Here is a 22833-nt window from a genome sequence, read left to right as displayed (position 1 = left end):
GTGTTTTCTTGTACCAAATTTCATTACAAACTGACATGGTCAGGTTGAAACCTGTGTTGAGTTGGTGTAGAATAACCCCTGCATCAGTCCCTACAGGGGATTACAGTGATGGGCATCTGCCTGCAGTGATGCCTACCACTGCTGCAGCCACTATGCTACAGAGGAGGGGCGGAGGTCAGTGTTAGCGCTAACAGAGGGGGTAGCAATGGGTAAAAAAAGGGACACAGGACATTTCAAGTCCTGTCAGCTGCAAATCCAGACAGCTGCAGTGAATGGTGAGTGGGTCCAAAATGGCAGCCCCACAATTTGCAGTGCCATTTGTGGCCATTTCCAAGGGCCTCCTTAAGGTGCAGAGTATCGGTACTTGGCTTGTAAAGGTCAGTGGCAGCTGGAGAGTCCGGCACGGACGTGGCAGTGACTGCAGGTGTCAGGCTGCCAGAGCTCCAAACTCAAGGCTGCGGCTTCTGGAAGTAATGTAGGCTGCAGTTCGCTGGGTCTCACAGAACATTCCCAGAGACCAGCAAGTAAAGGCAGTACTGGCAGGAAGTAGCTAAACCACCAAAACGGCTGTTTAGAAGGAGCAAGAGCTGCTATGGGAAATGTCTGCCAGCTAGCCACACCCCTATTTTTATGTATTTGTAAACTTCTATATATTTGCTATACTAACGTCGGGACTGGGAGTAACCAGTCAGAAATTGCTGATAGGGAGGCCAATCACGGGCCATTTTTTTCAATCCCGGGTATCGGCATTGAAAAATGGTCAATCCTGGGATAGCCAGGATTGGCTTTCTTCCTGTTTGTGTGTTTGCCCACCCCTCCCCACCAGCCCCGCACCTCCCCACCCACCCCGCACAAAAATGAACACACTAAACTGCTTGGGCAGGTGGGGAGGGATCTTCCTTCAGCCGCGGGGACTGCATGGGCATCCGGGAGGAGGCGGTAAGGGTGATGGCCACCTTACCAGTGGCCTCAGTGGCAGGTCACAGCGCAGCTGGACCTCAGTCAGAGGTAGCATCTGAGCGTCCTGGGGACACTCAACGCTGATCCCGCAATCCCTGATCCTGGCCTATTTTTGCCCTAAATCCCGGGATTCCACCGATCCTGGGATTGGCCACACTAATTGCTGACTACCTTTAGGCTTCCCTATCCCAACAGAAGAGCTGCTTTGGGCTAAAATTGTTGATGTAGGGGAGAATTTTAAAATCCTCTTCCATTAGACCAAGCAGGCACTGCAGCTGTTGTGGTCTAGTTGTCACGTCTGGGGGTTGGGTTTGGTTTGGACAGGCGTTTGTTGATGGAGCCGACACAGAGGGAGTGTAAATTAATTGAGGAAGCTTTAACCAGGTATGGTGCATATACTTGAAAGAATCATTGGTGTTCTAGCAGTGACAAACCCAGAGGTAGATATAATAGTAAATTAAGCTTTTATTAAAGAACAACATCTATGATTCACTGCAGATACTGTATGCTGACAAAAGATACCAACTTAGCCACAGAAATGATGACCAGAATGGAACCGGATTGGGCTGAAAAGACAAAGTTCAAATAACAATAATATCCAGAATAGAACCGGAATGAGCTGGAGTGCTGACTGGGCTTGATCCGGAATATTAACACTGATGGCATTGAAGAAAGACACAGTTCAAATATAATAGCATCCGGAATGGAACCTGAACGGACTGGAGTGCTCACGGACTTGATCTGGAAAATTAACACTGATGGCATTGAAGAAAGACAAAGTCCATATAACAATGGTAACCTGAGTGGATCGGGACGGACTGGATCATACAAAGTCACTGGAATGAAGGAGCACAGCACATCATGGGTAGAGACTGTTGTACTGACGAATTGGTAATTCCAGGAAGTTACCTTTATACCTTGCAGTATGGATTCATTGGGTGTTGCAGTCAGCTGACAAAAGGAGCTCCCAGATTGGACAGTGGAGGATCCGCTGATGGAATCCAAGATGGCAGCGCCAATGTCCGGACTTGGAGGGAAACTTTGACTAGGCTCAAACACGAAGAAGTGAGTACAATGAGAAATAAACACTGAAACAATGGAAGATAACGCTGTTAGGTGCTATACACAGAAGCAGCAGCCGCTGCAGGAGACTTCATGCGGGATCAGCGCTAGCGGATTTATGGGAGCGATGTGTGGATACAGCGCGCACGGACCTCTGCGCCAGCCAGGAAAGACATCACATAGGTAAGAAAGTACTTTTAAAAGTCCGTAGTGTGACACTAGTCATGGGAAGAATCTGAATCTGACCTTTCCTTTCATAAGGAAGGGGAGGCGACAAACAAGACCTAGTAAAATCTTCAGATTGAGCAGGATTCCTATAACAAGGAATGCATTAGTGAGGCTCTCTTTCTTTCTCTCCCTCCTGAAATTTCTCTATTTAGCATAAAAAATATTGATCCTTTTTCCATTATGTGCTCAACTTTGAGTTGTTTAGCAAAACATTGGCCAAACCTAAAGTTGTGAAGTCATGTATATTATTATAATTTTGTCCCTTTCTAGGCAAGGATAGGAAAAAAATTATCTCTGCCCAAAAAGTGGATGCCCCTGTAGCTGTATCTGGTCGAATGGTTGACCATAACCATTTCAACATTCCTTAAATTGTCACCACAATGTCGACATGGTCAAAACTGTTAGGGTTAGGCACTAGGGCAAATGTTAGGTTCTAGGTATAAGTAGGAATACTCATCGGAAAGCTTCGCATTTGGAGGTTTGCGCTGGAAGTGACCGTCACATGGGTGCCGGGACCCGAAAGGAGTTAAGAAGCCACTAGTCGGGGGCTTGGTGGGCTAGGGAGAAGGACGTGCCTTGGAAAGGCTTCTACACGGCGTCCACAAAAGTTACATTTTATAACATCATAAAGCCCACCAGGCTCTCCCACAGTATCTCTCACCCCTCTGCTGCCGACGGAGGACCGGAGGAAGCGGGTTGCGGAGCCGGGGGACGCTCTGCGTCCTTGCGGGTTGTGGCCCTCTTCTCTCCCCACAGCCGGGACCTCAAGTGCACTGGGCGCCAGCGCGGGTCTCCAAGGCAACGGAACGGAGCCTCCCGCTCCGCTCGTCACCGCGGCTACAGCGCTGCCTCTCCTGCTCCCCGGAGTGTGTGACCCGGCGGTTTGGGTCCTGGTCTCCTCCTGCATCCATCCGGCATCTACCCCCCACACACGGAGCTCACTCACCAGTCCTTTCTGGCTGCTTCCTCGGTCTATACACTTCCCGGCGGCCATCTTCAGTGAGGGAAAAAAGCCTGCAATTCCACGTACCACCAACGGCTGTGGTTCCCTTACTGATCTAGGAAGCACCAATATTTGTGCACTTCTGGAACGATTTGTGGCTGGGGTAAGCAGGAGAGGGCAGAAAAGTCCCTGGATCCTTCACACTATATGCCTTTTTGCTATATATTTCTTTTATATATTCTTTTTATTTATTTTCATTTCTATTGTTTTTGTTTTGTTATTCGTCCCCCTTTCTGGAATATTGCTCGCTGCATGTTGGAGACCATCACTACTGGGCACCTGTCATTATTGGCCATCTGACCTATTACCAGCGGTCGTCCTGAGGCCACATTCAATTTCATTAAAGGTCAGACTTTCTGTGAGGCTATAAAAATGGCTGACCATCTTTACCTTATGGAGTTGGAGCTCCCCCAGCTGGTGTAAGATTGTATTGCAGTTAATTTATTTTCATACACGTCTCTGTACGTCTTTTATACCTTGTCATATTCTACTGCTTTTTCACGCCATAAGCTCCTCATAATGGATAAGTATATGGCTAAAACTCCCAGAAATCCCCGTGGTTCACAAGCGAATAAAGGCCGGGGTAGGGACAATATTCCTGCAGATAGCCCTCAGTCGCCGGCATCTGGTCCTAATAATAGCCCATTGAGATGCTTATCACTTACTACAACAAAGGATCCTGCCAAATCCTTCACAACGCATGATATTACTGACATATTAGCTTAACTTTTGGATCAAAAATTAGCCCCTTTGAAAGATTCGTTGGATTCTGCCCTTACCCAGTTGAATCATCATGACCAACGGTTATCGGAGGCGGAGCAAAGAATCTCGGACCTTGAAGATGATCTAACAACGGCTAAAACGGCGCTCTCCGAACAAGACAAAATAGTGACGTCCATGCAAGTGATAATGTCAATTATTATCTTTAAACATAAAGCTATACACTATTACCGTGGAGCCGCTATGGCCGCTAGACCACGTGCACGTGCTACGCACTTTGAATGCTATTTGCGTACAGAGTCCCGCACGTGGTACGCACTTGGCGTACACACGCTGCGCTGAGTGTACGGAATACACACAGCGGGCGCACACACAGTTGATAACCTTTAAACCTTGTTAATAAAACACAGTATGAATATACTTATACTCTAAACCTTAGTAGTCAAATACTGTAATGATGTAACACTTAAAAACCTTAACAATGTGTATGCTGTTTGAGCGATTTGAGACGCTAAGAAAGCCCTTTGCAGGAAAGTGAAAACACAACACCGGGTTTGGGTAAAAAACCACAGCAGCTCTAACACTGCCGTGGATTGATTCTAATAAAAGGTAAAACAATACAAGTCATACACTACAAACTAACAAGTAAATCTAAACAGAATAATGGAGAATAATGGCTACAGAGAAATATACATACGTGGGGAGTCTTTCGCATGCGCGACCTGGAATCCAGTCCTCAGCTATCAGGTAGAAAGCCTTCAGAGACATCAGGCTGGCCAGGCAACAGTGGTCTTTATATACACAACATACATTCACAATACAATGGTACCTGTATCTCATTGTTCATTGGACACAGGGATGTGTGTCTACATTACAGCAAAGGTCATAGGTGGATTTGGACAGGTGGGCTGTGTCCCCAACTGCTCTGGTGGGAGGTATCCTCAGGATTCCCGCCGCATGAATAATTTACAGCAAATACAGTTAATGTTCATTATCTACTTCTGTACATAACTATACACAGGAGCGAGCAATCCTTTCCTAACTAACACCGGAATGTTACTCTTAAAATACCCTACAGTTGGATACTAGACACTACCTTTCAACCTTTATCTGACCCTTCCTATCATGCAAAGAGGAATCTCTCTGTCCAGGAACAGTTTAAACTAATCATACTCGCTGACATGGTCTAAGGGAACATTAACTACAAAATGCACTATTTGGGTTAAATATGCTACGATCGAGTCGCACGCTACACGCTCACAAACTCCGCCGTAAATACACATCTCATGCGCACGATCGCCGGAGCGATCCTACGCAACTTGCGGGGATGTGTACGCACGGGGGAACAAGTGCACGAGCAGCGTGCATGTGCATGAGGGGTTAGTACAAGGGGCATGCATCATGATATTTTTCGACTTTGACACACAAGAAACTTGAAGATTTAGAGAACAGAAACAGAAGAAGTAATGTACGCCTTATAGGACTCCCGGAAACGGTGAAACCTTACGAACTGATGAATCTGGTATCTCAATGGCTGCCGAGAGAATTGGGATGTGTATCTGACTCCGAATCAGTGCTAATTGAACGTGTCCACCGTATCGGTCCTGATCGACAGTCTACAAAAGATAGGCCCAGACCGGTTATCATGAAGTTCTTAAATTACGCTGATAAGGTTTGTCTGCTTGATGCCTATAGAAAACGTACCACTCTCAAATACCAGTACTCCAAGATCCTACTTTTTCAAGACTTATCATATATGGTGGCTGCAAAGCGACGAGAGTTTTCCCCAATATGCAAACGCATGTTTGAGATGGAGCTTCGGTTTGCATTACTGTATCCTGCTAAGTTGAGGGTTACATATTCTGGAAAATCTTACTTCTTTGACACTCCGCAAGCTGCAAAAAACTTTGTGGACTCTTTGGCTTCTTCCCGCTCGTCCAGGATGGACGATGCGGATTGATACTACATAGTTGCATTGTGATGACTTCTTCAATTTCTTGAACATTCAGGTTACAGACGACCGTATTTGATTTGAATTGTACTCAGTATATTTCAGGTTGTTTAGTGCCTAAATATGATGTAATGTCTCATAGCATTTCTTGGAATTCTTTTAGGACCAAACTTTGTGTAGAAAATATTCTATTCAGTTTTATCTTTTTCTTCTTTGGCTCACTTGCCCTCTTTTTCTTATTCTCATTCTTTTTCTATATATCACCGATCTCATTCCTTCTTTTTCTTCTTATTCTTACTCAGCTTTTAAAATGCTTTTGTATTAGATGGCCTTCTGGTTCGATATCCCTGCTGCTACTCTGGTATGATTATGTCCTGCTATGTTATGCTGGGGTGCGACTCAGTCGGAAATCCTCGTGGGTTCATATAATGTTAAAACGGTTTTTGATATTTGTTGAAATTCTAATTAAGGTTAACACACATGGTATACTCCTACTAAATGTGATATGTTTATGTTTCCCCCTATTGGACTGGTATACGTCCTCCCCTTGCACGCTCGCTGGGACGGGTAAGGGGTCACCAAAGAGAGTTGTTAATTTTATGAGTTGGCCTAGGGTTGGCATCGGTTAAATGACAACAATTGTTAATCCCCCTACAAAGATAAAAACAGATCTTAAATTAGTAACTTGGAATGTGGAGGGCTTAAATTCCCCTATAAAGAGAGAGAAAATTCTGACCCACCTAAAACGTTTACGGCCAGATATAGTTTTACTACAAGAAACACACTGGAAAATTTCTGACCCTAATGTGGTAAGGGATTCTTGGATAGGAGACTTTAAAACGGCATCTTACACATCTAAACAAAGAGGGGTCATGATTATTTTTAGCAAATTTCTTGTTTACAATATTAGTGACTGCTTAATAGACCCGGAGGGAAGGTATCTGTTTCTAAAATTGACTGTACATGGATTGCCTTACACAATAGCTAACGTTTATGCTCCCACGGGCACTAATGCCCACTTCTTCACGGATATCTATGCAAAGCTACAAGACTGGGCAGAGGGCGCAATTATTTTAGGTGGGGACTTTAACTGTGTTCAGTTGACAGTATTGGACAGAACTACCTCTGCTAACACCCATGGCTCGGTCGCCCCCCCCCCCCCATCGCTTTCCTTATTGACCAACTCGATGAGATTGTGCGATCCCTGGAGGTGCCAACATCCTGATTCCCGTGAGTATATGTTTTACTCACATCCCCATCATTCCTCGTCCAGATTAGACTATTGGCTAATCACTAATACTCTTCTGCAACAGGTAGTACACTCCCAGATAGATCCTATTCTCCTTTCTGACCATGCTCCGGTGTGGTTCACTTTAAGGTTAGACACTCCCATACCACACTCTTGCAACTGGAGGTTTCCTGCCTACATGGAAAACTCTTCAGACTTTCGCCTGCATCTTGAACAGTAATTTCTAAATTATGAGACCGATAATATAGAACATGTTGAAGACAATCTATTTTGGTCCGCCTCGAAGCCGGTAATACGGGGTCAGATTATGGAATGTGTCTCCAGGAGACGCAAGGCACTTAACAATCAATTAAATGACCTTAGTCACAACTTAACTAAAACGTATAATTTACTTATTTCGCACTACTCAATTGAGAATCGACAGGCCTACCTTGCAGCTAAACAGCAATATGATGCCCTATGTACCGAGCGAGCGAGCTTCTTTCATGATATTCGTAGGAATAGGTTTTTTTAGAACTGGCAATAAATCGGGCCGGTTATTAGCAAATTTAGTTAGGTCATGCTTTGCTCCTTCACGTATCACTCAATTGTATATTGATCCTACCTCTACTGTTATGGATACTCCGGCTATCTCGGAGGAATTCTTACGATATTATCAAACTTTATATCAGTCTCCTCCTGATCATCCGATGGATGGTTTGAGGTCTCTGGAAAAAGCAAAACTCCCGGTTCTAATGGAGGAAGAGAGAGAATCGTTAAAGGCACCAGTCCAGGAATCAGAATTATTATCTCTAATCAAATTATTGAAAAAAGGGAAATCCCCTGGACCGGATGGGTTTGAGGCAGAGTACTACCGAATGCTTGCTCCCTGTTTGATACCACACATGCTCGCTCTTTTTAATTCATTATTGCAAGGAAATTCAGCTTCGACCGGTTTTGATGAAGTTAGAATAGTGGTCTTTCCGAAACCGGGAAAAGATCCTAAATATGTGCAATCCTATAGGCCGATATCCTTGCTAAACCAGGACTTAAAGTTATTTACCAAATTATTAGCGTTTCGACTTCAGCCCATTCTGCAGCAAATTTTACATCCTGCTCAAAATGGGTTTGTTCGAAACAGAACTTCAGTACATAATATACGTACTTTGTTGGCAGCGATACATAGCTCAAAACAATCAGTGTCGAAAAGCCCTTATAGTCGGTTGTGATGCCGATAAGGCATTTGACCGCGTCTCCTGGTCTCATATACTGCGAGTCCTACAGGCCCAACACTTTGGTGCGTAGTTTATTGGTGTCTTCAAAACTCTATATGCCACACCACATGCATTTATTACGATTAATGGATTAAACACAAAATCATTTCAGTTACATAGGGGGACGAGACAGGGTTGCCCCCTCTCTCTCTTGTTATTTAATTTGGCTTTAGATCCGCTCATACGCACATTCATAAATGATGTGTCCTGGAAGGGTATTGAAGTGGGCTCTCATGTCCTAAAAGTATCCGCCATTGCGGATGATCTTTTACTATATTTCAGCGATCCTATCACGGCCTTTCCCTCACTATTGACCACTTTGCGGAATTTCAACTTAATATCAGGATTTTTGATTAATTTTGATAAGACCGAGGCACTGGCATTGGGTGGAGATGCGAGGGAGGGATGGGATGGTGCGTTCCCATTTAAATGGGCGCATAATTGTGTAACGTATCTTGGTATACGTGTATCATCTAGTCCCTCGGAGGTGTACTCTTTAAACTTTTCTTACTACATTAATAGGATGATTGAGGACTTTACGAGGTGGCAACACCTGCCGATCTCATACTTGGGTAGGTGCCATTTATACAAAATGGTATCTTTACCGCGTTTGCTTTACCCAATACAGATGCTCCCATTCTTGCTATCAAAAAAGGATATACATACAACAAATAAAGCCATTACTAAATTTATATGGGCGAATAAACGTCCTCGTATTGCATTATTTAATTAAAACAACCACCCTCCCTTGGTGGGGTCAATCTCCCCTGCCTGGAAGATTACTCTTTGGCGGCTAATTATAGATGTGCCTTAGATTGGATAGGTAATGGGGACAACTTTGTTAACAAGGCACTGGAACAGGCTCTGTTTCCTAGTCATGATTTGCTGAAGATATTACATTTCCCGAATTCCTCCATATCACAGGATATAAAGTCAATTCCATTACTGTATGCTCCTTACAAGGCATGGCATCAAATTAGAAAACGTTCTAAGCTCACTATGACACATTCCCTGTTCCAGCCTTTATTAGGGAATCCGGCCTTTCAGGGAGGGGAGGCAGGTGAGGTTATACACAGTTGGCACCTCCGGGGACTCCGCTCATTATTTCAATTCTTAAATGATGACTGCTCAGCGGTATTATCATTGTCCCAATTACGAAATAGATACCCGACTTTAAACTTTCCTTTTTTTTTTTGCATATATTCAAATGCGTAGTTTTGCAACGTCCGTCATAACCCACCTACAGCCCATTGATCTCGCTTTTCCACTTGATGGAATAGTACGACGACGTCTAGACTCCCCTTACTCTACATCTTTAATATATACTTATACCAGACGAAAGATTGACTATACTAAACTCACCACAGGCATAGCTAAATGGAAAGACGTCTTCGCGGGAGTAGATATACTCACTATTATTAAATGGTCTAATTTGCTTAGTAAACAGTTGGTATCTTCCTCTTATGCGGAGATGCATTTGAAAATATTACATAGAGCCTATTATACTCCTCGCCTGCGGTTCCTTACTGGGGCTGCAGCCGACTCTTTCTGTTTCAAATGTGGGTCTCCTGATGCTGATATTATACATTGTTTATGGTCTTGCCCAGTTATACAATCATTCTGTGATCTGATACAGATGTACATTAAGACCAACTTAGGTATTCCATTTACATTTACAATGGCATGGGCCTTTTGGAACTATACAGAACCCCAAACCCCTGCACTAACCAAGGGTACACGACTGCTCCTGGCTCACATCACAGCTGCAGCGAAGAAAACAATATTATTGGGGCGTGGCCAGGAGGTTGAATGAGCAAGCTGCTTTCTCAGTGAGCTCCCAGGGATCTGGGAGTTTCATTAATATAAGCCAGCTCCAGCACTAACTTTTTCACCCCTAAGTGCCTTGTTTGCTAACCCAAGGCAGCAGAGAGAGCAGTGAGTGGGAGCTGCGGAATCGGGGAGCCGGTCTCCTGGCTCCCGCGGATTGCGGCCTACTCGCTGCATAGAAGCCGGGGCCTAAATTTTTAAACTATCCCCAAGCCTGGTGGACGGACGGCCCGGGACGTCGGAGAAGTACAGCTGAACCTTGTCTCTTGCTGGGACATCACTGCAGCTTCCCGGGCGGCCCTCGCTGACTGGCGAGGAGGATCCGAGAAGTGTAAGGAGCTGAGACGCAGGCTCCGGAGTAAGCGCGGCGGCCATCTTGGGAGACGGGAGGAGAGGCGGCGGTGACCCGGAGGAGGCGTCCGGAGGCCAGCGGAGGTGAGCGACCTGAAGCCTGGATCCCACGGGGGTGGCTGTACCTCTCCCTCCTTGTGTACCCCGGCCGTTGCTGCGGAGGACCGCCAGCCCGACCGAGGCCTCCACTCTCCTGCCAGTCAGAAATTAAACCGCTCTGCGGGCGCCCCCGCATATATCTAGGGCCCGGGGCCAGCTGAGCCGCAACCAGGGGTGCAGCCCCACAGAGGAGAGCAGTGCAGAGAGAAAAAGACCCCCCTCTCTATACAGGCTCCAGTGCGGCGGCCATCTTAGGTCTCTGGACCCCCGGAGCAACGTGCGGGACAGGAGGCCCGGAGACGCCGGATTTGGTGAGCTGCCTCACTGGCCTGATCCTCCTAACCGCAGCCCGCATTCACCATCGGCGGACGGCCGCAATAGGTGGCTCAAAGTTGGAAGTCGGAGGGGCCACAATACAACCATATTAGCAGTATCACCTAGGGACCTGTATCTGGAGCCGCATTATAGACACCGACCCAGAGTATTTGCTTAAACGGTCCGTTGATGTGCATCTGCTGACTGGGCCGCTGGTAGCCGTGCTCCTGGGGTTGGCTCCGTAGTACATTACATATCTGCACACCTGAAAAGGAGCTGATCTTTACGACTGATATCTCCCGGACAGGGGCGTGAATCGCTACTCGATCTAGTGCACTCACCCTGCCCGTGCGGCACTGAGATGTGATTTTCTCGCTACAATGTCCTCCTAATGCCTCCCCGCAACCATTTTAGCTAATACATACCTACACCGGGTCGCTATACTACTAGATTGAAGACACCTGTGCCACCCTAATACCGCATCCGCCCAATCTCCGTGAAAACAGAAGCCATGGCTCCAAAGAAGAATAAAGCCTCCAAAACGGTCAATCAAGTCGCCTTTTTCAAACCCTCTTCTTTCCGTAACAAACCCCCAGAAGCTGAAACCCCTGGGGTGGGCCCCTCTCCTCAGCCCAAGCGGTCCTCTCTTTTGCCCTCTGAGCCCCCTTTCATTGACGCATCCCCTTCAATGCGTCTTGAAGACGGTGAAGCCTTAGCAATCGGCAGAATGAAGCTTTTGCTACATCAATTTAAGGATGACGTGACATCTGAGTTCAGAGCCATGCTGAAATCCTGCCAGAGCTCCATCGATGACCTGGGGGAGAGAACAAATCAACTGGAAACTAAGATGGGCGAGGTAGTCGGTTCACACAATTCGTTGATAGACTCCCATGATACCCTGGAGGGTGAAGTGAATTTCTTGCGCGATAAAGTAGCGGATTTGGAAGATCGCTCGCGCAGGAACAATCTGAAACTCAGAGGGGTCCCCGACTCAATCTCTAACAGCAGTCTCCACGATTATACTATGGAGATCTTCAAAAAACTGTTGCCTACTGCCAGCTCCTCAGATCTTTTGTTGGATCGAATTCATCGAATCCCTAAGGCCCGAGGTGCCCCAGAGGGATCGTCTAAAGATGTTCTGATGAGGGTTCACTTCTATCATATAAAAGAATCATTGCTTAAGGCGGCTAGACCATCCTCTGATACGGCAGAAGCCTTGGGAAAGCTTCAACTATATGGGGACTTGTCGCAGTACACTCTCAATAAAAGACGCTCCTTCCATCCGGTTACTACTATTCTTCGGAAGGCTGGTATCCTTTATAGATGGGGCTTCCCCACTCGCCTGTTGATCTCCAGAGATGGTTCTACCATAGCCATCTCGGCGGCTGACGAGGGCCTGAAGCTCCTTCGTAAATGGAACCTGGGGGGAGACCCCGGGCCCAGTTCTCCTGACCATCGACTCCAGCAGGACTGGTCGACGGTTGAGAAGTAATGGTATACTGATCACACTCACTTGCCATAGGTGCCTTTACCTGGAATGTTGTCCCGGGCCATGGCAGTTAACTGCAGAGACGGTTACGTGAGAGATTTAAGTCGGCTAATGCCACAGAAACGATTATACTCTGTTTGCTAACCATTGCATTATAGTAGGCATTAATGTATGAGAATTACAGAGTTAATTTGTTTCTTTCCTACGAAATCTCGGCTGATAATCTAATTGCAATAGTTCTTCTATAGCCGACCAGCGTTGTATGTCTCTGTGGCACTAAACCCTAAGGTTATGGGAATGATAGGCCGTGTGGGTGTACTTACACCGAGATATACAATCCTCGTCTATTAGGTTGCGGGGAGGTTGGCCACCAACCTCTCTATTTCATTGGGTGGGGCGCTGGATGTTTTGGCGCCTTACTGCGGCCCCATATCTTTATGGGGTCTGTTTCCTTTCTTTTTCTCATAATTCTCTTTTGTCTACCCCAGTCTGTTTCCCCTATGTGTCTTGTCTTCCTCAGGGTTGTGTTCCTAGACGTTGGACTCAGCGGTTGAAGGTTCCTGTACTACTCTGTCATGGTCAGGTTAGTCTCACTTAATGTTAAGGGATTAAATTCCCCTCAGAAACGTAAACTAGCGCTGTCCTCCTTCTATAAAATGAAGGCGAATGTTGTTGCGGTTCAGGAAACCCATTTCAAAAAATTAGATCCCCCTAAATTTCACGATAACCGTTTCCCTACTTGTTATATGGCCAATGGCCCTACAAAAAAGGCTGGAGTGGCGATACTATTTTCTTCGAACTGCACTTTCACCTTAGAGTCCCAAATTGCAGATCCTGAGGGTCGATATCTCATTTTAATTGGGTTACTGGAGAATGTTATGGTCACTCTAGTCTCATGCCATGCCCCTAATACTGGTCAGCTCACTTTCTGCAGGAGACTTTGTGCTCTGATACAGAAACATACTAAGGGGTCGGTTTTGATCTTGGGGGATTTCAATCTGGTGGTCGACCCCCTACTAGACAGATCGGGTACTACTAGAGATATTCGGTTGGGAGGTCGGAATGCTCGGGACGGGAGGCCTAGCCTCCGCCAGTTACTGGGGGAATTCGACCTGTATGATGCATGGAGAACTAAGCACCCCACAGAGAGGGATTATTCCTTCTACTCACATGTACACTGCACATACTCTAGGATAGACCTTGTTCTGACAAACAAAGAGACCCTGACGGCTATTGGGGAAATCAAAATATTGCCAATGACCTGGTCTGACCACTCACCGGTAATGGTGGTATGGGAGTTGGAGACGGGTGGGATCCCCCCAGGGCCTTGGAGACTGGGGAGGTTTCTGCTCAATAATCCTGATGCTCTTAGCACTATTCGACAATCTATACAAACATATCTTGACACAAATAAATCAGAAGATACTTCGACCTTTAACAACTGGTGCTCTTTTAAAGCGGTGATTCGAGGCATAGCCATCCAGACTGCTGCCAGACTTAAACGCACTCAACAGGCGGAACGCCTGTCTGCTGATAGGGAGGCTGCCAGGCTGGAATCATTACATAAAACGAACCCGCTCAATAAGACTACCCATAAGCTTTTACTAGCCGCCCGGGAAAAAGTGAACATTTTTTCACTTAGGAAGGTGCAGCGCAACATTACTAGATTAAATCAGAGGTTCTATGCACTAGGTAATAAAGCGGGACGCCTTTTGGCTCGGAAGCTACAGTCTAAACGAGCCAGAGCCAGGATACACTATGTCTGTTCTGCGTCGGGATCTAGGGTATCTGACCCCTATGATATAGCAAACACCTTTGCAGAGTATTACTCCCAGTTATATGACTTAAGGTCTGACCCGTCCACCCCCCAACCCAGAGAGGTTGATATTCAGTCGTTCTTGAAAGAAATTTCCCTCCCGACGTTAGATTCTGCGACTAGCCTGTTCCTTAGCGCCCCCTGGACATTAGAAGAACTAGACACAGCTATCTCTGGTCTCCCGAAGGACAAGGCCCCTGGCCCTGATGGCTTCCCCTCCAATTTCTATAAAGCATACAAGAATGAATTGGCTCCCCTACTGTTGTCTGTTTTCAGCGAGGCATCGGACGTGGGAAGGTTTCCCAAAGAAATGCTGGAGGCGCAGATAGTTGCCATCCCAAAACCTGGCAAACCCCCCACAGCAGTACAAAATTACCGACCTATAGCCTTGTTGAACACAGACGTTAAGCTCTTTGCAAAATTAATTGCCAACCATCTTTCCCCTCTGCTCCCCTCTCTCATAGCGGCTGACCAGGTGGGCTTTGTCCCGGGCAGACAGGCTCCGGACAACACCCGGAGGGTGTTTAACATTCTCGAACACTGTGATGCGCATAAAACACCCCTCCTTATACTCTCTCTAGATGCCGAAAAGGCGTTTGATAGACTCCATTGGGGATATCTGAGAGCTGTTTTAGATAAATTTCGGTTCGCTGGGAGGTTCTTGGATTCTGTTTTTGCTCTGTACTCTGCCCCCTCTGCAAGGGTGTTTGTTAACGGTTGTCTGTCAGGGACTTTTAATATCACCAATGGAACCAGACAGGGCTGTCCCCTGTCACCCCTTATATTCGCCTTAGCTATTGAGCCACTAGCTGAAATAATTAGGACTGAACCAACGATTACTGGCCCAGAAATTGGGGGTTTAACCCACAAGATCAGTTTATTTGCTGACAACATCTTGCTTTGCTTAACTCGCCCTGATACCTCATTAGCTGCGCTCCATGATGTGCTGAATCGATACTCTAGTATCTCATATTATAAGTTGAACACAACCAAGACTGAGGCCCTACCGCTTCACATACCACCCCGTACGGTGACCCGACTTAAAGATCTATACCGTTATGCTTGGCAGGTCAGATCCATTAAGTACTTAGGCATTCACCTCTCCCTAGACAGAGACCTGTATGATTGTAATTACGTACCCCTTCTTAGCGCCTTTGGAAAATTAATAAAAGAATGGTCTCTTCATGAAATATCTTGGCTAGGAAGAATTTCTGCGACCAAGATGATACTACTCCCTAAACTTCTTTATCTGTTCCGTGCTATACCTCGTAACTTCCCCAGACCTCTCCTGGTGAAAGCTAACATGATTATTTCTCAGTATATATGGAAGGGGGCGAGGCCCCGCATAGCTAGACAGGTCCCGATGTTGCCTAAATCGGTTGGGGGGGGGTGGCATACCCTAACTTGGAAGCGTACCACTCCGCGTGCCTTCTCAGCCAGGCTCGAGATTGGTTCGACTTGCACAGTCCCAAACCATGGGTCCTTATAGAAAGGTCCTTCTTGGGTTCGATCGACCTGAGAGATATGTTTCTGCTGCCTGCTCAAAGTGTCCCTAAGCGACTAGGCCCGGGGGAATCGGTTAGATGTACCCTGAAGCTCTGGCATAATGTCGCTGCGTCGGATCCGAAAATCGTGTTGCCTGCGGCTGATTTAGAAATTAAGACTATTGCTAATCTCATACCCAATTTAGGATTGGATAATTGGATCTGTGCTGGGGTTGTGCATTTAGGAGACCTATACTCAGAGGGAGGGTTGGTGCCCTTTTCTAAGTTAAGTAATTCTGGTATCCCGAGGCATGACTTCTTCAAATACTTGCAGATTCGACATTGGCTGCAGTCTTGTGGGAGGGAGGGGGTGGCACCCGTCCCCCTTCCGGCCTCCCTCCGCCTCCGGCTGTCTTCCCCTGACCATGGGGGCGGGATATCAAAATGGTACCAGTATATAACCCTCCTCACTAAAAGGGGTAAGCTTCCTTCGCAGCTGAAATGGGAGAGGGATCTCTCCATTGATCTGCGGGAGGAGGAGTGGGACTCCATCTCCTCGAGGTGCTTTGGGATCTCGAGATGCCTGCAGCACTCTGAGATGTACTTCAAACTGTGCCAAGGGGCGTACTTTACTCCACAGCGACTTCATATCATTTGGCCTACGACTTCCCGGTTATGCTGGAGGAATTGCGGCCACGTGGGTAACATCCTACATGTTTTCTGGGAATGCCCTGTTCTGAGGTCGTTGTGGACTGAAGTGTTCTCTCTTCTCCGGGAAGTGTTGGGGGTTGAGGTCCCTATGATCCCTATGTTCGCCCTATTCCATTATTCCTCACCCGACCTTATGCGCTGTGATAGATATATTGCTGGCCATATTTTCATATCTACTAAAGCTGCAATTGGACAGCGTTGGAAAACACCAAACGTACCCACGCTCCATGCCATTGTTAACAGCACACATAAACACTATCTATTTGAAACGTCGGGAGGTTACGATACGACCTCACCATCATCAGTACTGAATTATTGGCTGAAGTGGAAAATATTTCGGGAACGGACAGGGTTTCCTATGGTTGTTACCAACCCTATAGAATTGTCGCAGTTACACTCTCCACAATCTGAGGATGCCTGAGGATTGCGGCTACATTTAGTATATATCACTCTTAATTTAGATCGATAATCGATCAGATGTGTTAGGAACGTTCTCATCAGAGGAACTTAACCCGTGTCTTTGTTATCCCCTATGTGTCTCAATGTGTTGTCTCTCTTCTTGTTCTACTCTACCTTCTTTCTCTATCTGTTAGATGTTAGTCCTATGTTTGTTTTCGGCCGGATTCGGCAGTGCATGATTATGACATTGTAAACACAGCTGCACTGTTAATGCATTGTACTATTTTTGCTTGATATCCTGTTCAGTCAACTCATACTTATATTGGATTGTACGTGTACTGTCATGTCCGGTTGTGTATGTTACTGTTTAAAAAAATAAATAAAAACTATTGATAAAAAAAAAAAAAAGAAAACAATATTATCCCAATGGATACAAAAAGACTGTATCCCTATTTCCCTTATGTTACCCCGGTTATTATTTCTATTCCAAATGGATTGGACTGAATGTTCTTTAGATGTTGAATCCCATGCTGCAATGTTTTTTGCGATTTGGCTTCCTTTTTTACTCACATTGCCTGTTCCTACCATAGAGAGTATCCGTGGGGTGGTTAGATTAACAACTTGGTATAATGTAGCAATTCTTACTGATGGGTCGCCACCATTCTGAGTTTCTTTAAACGGGACTCTCGCTATTAGATAACTATTATCCCACCTTCACTCATTGCCATGCTTTTGCGTAGCTGTTACGTATTGTTATACTGTTCTTCATGTCCATTGGGGAATTTATTATTTTGCTCCATAGTATTATACAATTAAACATATCACTGTAATGTACGGACAGGTGTTTCGACTGTCCGCCTTTAATGTTCCATATTGTATTATTACATGTGTGTTACATTTCTTCTGTTTAATAAATACAATGTAAAAAAAAAAGAAGCCACTAGTCCAACAGGGATCACAGTTCATCATGTAGACATATCTGGGTAGACATGCTATGTAAGAAAAAAAGGCATTTGTTTCCCCCAGCACCCTGAATGATAACCGTAACTAGATATAAATTCCACATAATCATAGAACTCAGAGATCTTCGTTACGAAGATCTCTGAATTCTATTATTATGTGGAATTTATATCTGGTTACGGTTATCATTCAGGGTGCTGGAGGAAACAAATGCCTTTTTTTCTTGCTTAGAAATACCCCTCCCTTTCGAGCACCTGAATGATATCACTAAGCTAGTTGAGCATCTACCAATATATGTTTGTTGTGAGAGGCAGAGAGATGCCTGCATTAGGAGGAGGTGCAGGCCCTGACATGCCACATGGAACATTATGGGGTTGCTCCAAGGTAGGTAGCTCTTAGCATAGACATATTGTAGTAAGGAGCCATTATCATGTGGCTCCTTGCTGGTTAATCTTAGACCCATATTGGGGTAATGGAGGTGTGAGGTGTGGTGCCTCTCTACTGGCTGAGCTGGATGGCCTTAGTGTGGCATACCTTTACATTCTATTAACACTTTTCACTTATTAATTTTTTAACACTATTTCTCTATTTTAATTGCATTTCATTTTTTGTATCACTTTCTCTATAGCTTCGGCTTCCGAAATACTAATTTATTAACACTATAGCTTTTTCACTGGTATGCTACGCTGGGCTTTCTGGCTTATGCTGGTGTTTTAAGGTGCCACACCCTGCACCTAGATATAGCGCTAGGGACCCCAAATATACAGAGACGCCTTGATGCGGCTTTGGGGCTTATTCACACATTTGCGCAAATATGCGTAACGAAGATCTCTGAATTCTATTATTATGTGGAATTTATATCTGGTTACGGTTATCATTCAGGATGCTGGGGGAAACAAATGCCTTTTTTTCTTGCTTAGAAATACCCCTCCCTTTCGAGCACCTGAATGATATCACTTAGCTAATTGAGCATCTACCAATATATGTTAGACATGCTATGTGTCAACATTTAAATAAGAGGCAGAGTAAGCTCTATAAAGAGCGCCTATGGATGACCATCAGTGTGAGCTGTACTCCCCCTGTGAGCAAGCCGCCCACGGCGAAACGTACGTCAGGAGGAAGGAGTGTTCAGGCGCCATGCTGGATGCGCACAGCGGGCTGCCCGAAGTACAGGTTTAGTAGGACAATGTTTTATATGTGATGTGCTTTTGAAAATGTGTCCTATATATGCTCAGTAGCTGCCTCCTCTCTCGGATATGCTGTTATAGAGAGCACAACAATAAGATACACATTTTGAAGTGTGAGGAACCGGCACTAGCATTGTATTAATATAGTAAATTCAGTAGTCAGAAACACAATCTGGGCAATGGCTGTTATAATTCAATGGTTATATACAATGGTTTGAAGAGCAAGACCCTGTTAATTAGATGTATGGGAGTATTCAAAACACCCATATACTGCTGGGATTACAGGCTAGTTAAACATTGTTGCAATATTGAACTATTTCTTAAAATGTGCAAAACATATGTTTAGCAATGATTTATTGTATAGGAGTTTATAAAACACACATACTGCAGGGATTGCAGGCTAAAGAAACATTGTTGCAGTATTCAACAATTTTTTTAAACGTGGAAACATATGTCTGGCAATGATTCATTGTGTTTTTCTCCTGCCTATCTTTTCCAATACCATTCTTTCTTTCTTTTTTGTAAACAATTTTTATTGGAATATCCATTTGCACAAGATAGGAACACACATACCTCAATCTGAGAAAAACATATATTGCATAACAGGATACATACATTCAAATGTAAAATGACAAAGCAGAAGAACACAATGTCGTTGCCTATACTGGCCAATAGATTGGGTATTATGGTTTTCCAAAACTTACACAGAAAGTCAAAAAGGATATCCTTTTTCTCTTTTATAACAGATTAGAAAAAGAAAGAAGAGAAAGATAAGAAAATGTTCAAAGAGAAAAACAAAACAGACAGGAGGGGAAGGAGTGGGGATGAACATATGTTTCAGTAGTCATAACCTTATCAATAATTAGAGTCGTTCTCTGGATTAAATCCATGACTACTACAAAACATTCCATATACATGCATAGAAAAACAAAATAAATGCGTAGAAAATGAGAAATAAACAAAAACGTAGACTATAAGACAAAGCTATCAGGTTTAGGTTTATTTACGTGTTAATGCCCAAGACGTATTGTCAAAGACCTTCATAATATTGTCATGTGTCTCTTGAGGTAAATATTCCAAATAAAGACTCCACTTTTTATAAAATCTGTTCACTCCTTTTTCTATATCATACAACGCTGTTTTTCTATCAAAATATAAAAATTACATAAATTCAATCCTGAGCAACGTAATCGTGGGAACTGACTTCGAGATCCAAAAGGAGAGTATAAGTTTTTTGGCCAATGTTACTAATAGGGTTAGGAAAGGTAGAGCAGATCTATGCAGTAAGGAGGGTAACCAGCCAGAAAAATCTGACAGTAGAAACATTTCCCAAGCAAAGGGTAATCTAACCTTCATAATCTGTTGAAAAAAATTGTGAATCTTGTACCAGAACCGTTTCACCTTAGTACAATACCATACATTATGTATAAAGTTACCTACTGAGGCAGAGCATTTTGGGCAAGTACCTGAAAAATCAACGTTTATATGACTCCTCTGTGCCTGGGAAATTTAAGCTCTATTAAGAAATTTAAAATGGATTTCATGTAGTTGTGCAGAACCCAACCACATATATGGGCAAGAATTGTTTAACAACACGGTCAGGGGTGACAAATTCTGAGAAGTCTCGAGACCACGTTTCCCAGACTGATTGCCACGATGTATGAGAAAAGGAGGTTACCAGATCCGGATATAGATGACGTATCTTGAATGGTCTTTGTAGGATTAATGTAAAGAGAGAAGAAAATGCCGACGGATGAGAAACATCCATAAATGAGTCATATGAACCAGAGGATTTTTTACACTCTACATAATGTCTCACTTGCAAAAACAGAAAAAACTGGGAGTTCGGGATATCATGCCTATCTTTCAGTTGTTGGAATGAAAATAGACGGCTCCCTGGGTCAAAAACATCTCGAATTGAAGCTATACCTTTGGATTTCCATGAGAGAAGATGGGGTGACATAAGGGAAGGTGGAAAATCAATGTTCCCCCAAAGAGGCAAATATTTAGTTAGGAGGGGATTCGTTCCTAAACGTTTATGGATGACGGACCACGCTCTACAGGTATCTTGCATAAGTACATTATGCCGTGCTCCCTCCGGCCATTTAGATTTAGGCAGATGTAGCAACGCAATAGGGGGGAGTAAGGGGAAATTAATGCTTCCTCCAAGGCTAAATTCGAAAACTGGGAGCGTTGCAGGCACCAATCAGCTATATATCTAAATGCTGCTGCACATGAAAACGTGAAAATATTGGGGAGACCCAGCCCACCCTTTTCTTTAGGTAAAAGCAATCTCGCTCTGGCTATCCTTGGTTTTTTATTGTTCCATATAAATCTTTGAAACAGCGACGAACATTTAATTTGATCCGCTTTAGTCAGAAAGAATGGTAGCATTTGAAGTAAAAAGGATAATTTGGGGAATAATACACTCTTTATTACAGCCACTCTCCCCAGCAGGGACAAGGGTAAGGACATCCAATTGGAAATAATCTGTACAATCCGGGCGATAACAGGGGTAAAATTAACGGGTTAAATGTTTCGAATATCAGGGGTAATAAGTATGCCCAAATATTTCAGGTGTGAGAAAACTATATGAAATGGGGAAAGGGTGGGGCAAAATGGGATAAGATCCGATCTGGACATAGGTAGTACTTCGGATTTCTCCATATTTACCCTATATCCTGCAAACGAGCCAAAAGAGGAGATGTCATCCATGATAGCTGGAAGAGAAACAGATGGATGTGACACAAACAACAGCATGTCATCTGCGAATAGTGATAACTTGACATGTTCTCTTCCCAACTTTATCCCTGTAAAATGGGGGTTAGCCCGTAAAGCCACCGCTAACGGCTCCAAAGCAAGTGCAAAGAGGAGGGGTGAAAGAGGGCAACCTTGCCGGGTACCTCGGTTAATCTGTCTAGGGTCCGAAATAAAATTATTCACTATTATTTTGGAGGAAGACGTCAAATTGAGCATTCGGATCAGTGAAAGTATTGGTGGTGGGAAGCCAAAATTGCGGAGGGTTTCATAGAGATGATCCCAGACCACAAGGTTGAACGCCTTCTCAGCGTCTAAGGATAATAATAGATGGAGTTCATTACTATGAATATCATCCACATATTGAAGGACTGATAATACTTTCCTGATGTTAGTGACCGCATTATGACCCTTATATAAATCCCGTCTGGTCTCGGTGCACCAAGTCGGGGACCACCCCCTTAAACCTCTCCGCAATTATTTTGGTGAAGAGTTTGTAGTCGACATTTAACAACGAAATGGGGCGGTATGAGCCGGGGAGGGTGGGGTCCCTGCCCGGCTTCAGTAAAACCTTAATAACAGCGTCGTTAAAATAGGAAGGGAGAATATCTGTAAGAAAATAATTAAAAAGATTTGAAAGGGGAAGGGCAACAGATGATTGTAGTATTCTATAGAATTCACCAGTATAACCATCAGGGCCCGGAGATTTACCAAGTTTAAGATTCTTTAATGCTAAAAGCACCTCCTCCTCCGTTATCGTTTTAACCAGTGCTGCGGCCTGTATGTCTGTTAAAACAGGGAGAGAAACCTTACTCCAAAATTGTGCTTTGCGTTCATTATCAATAGGTCCCTGGGAATAAAGATCTGAATAAAAAGAATGTAAAATAGAGATAATAGACTGTCCCTTCGTATGTGTCACACCCTCCGCATCCCGCATTGCCAAGATCACAGAGCTAGCTCTCTCGCTCTTCAGCAAATTAGAAAGAAGTTTACTATTTTTATTTCCGTATTT

This window comes from Pseudophryne corroboree, chromosome 3, assembly GCF_028390025.1.
Source record: "Pseudophryne corroboree isolate aPseCor3 chromosome 3, aPseCor3.hap2, whole genome shotgun sequence".
Taxonomy (NCBI): Eukaryota; Metazoa; Chordata; class Amphibia; order Anura; family Myobatrachidae; genus Pseudophryne; species Pseudophryne corroboree.
The sequence above is the reverse complement of the archived record's forward strand: the minus strand, read 5'-3'. Positions refer to the sequence as shown.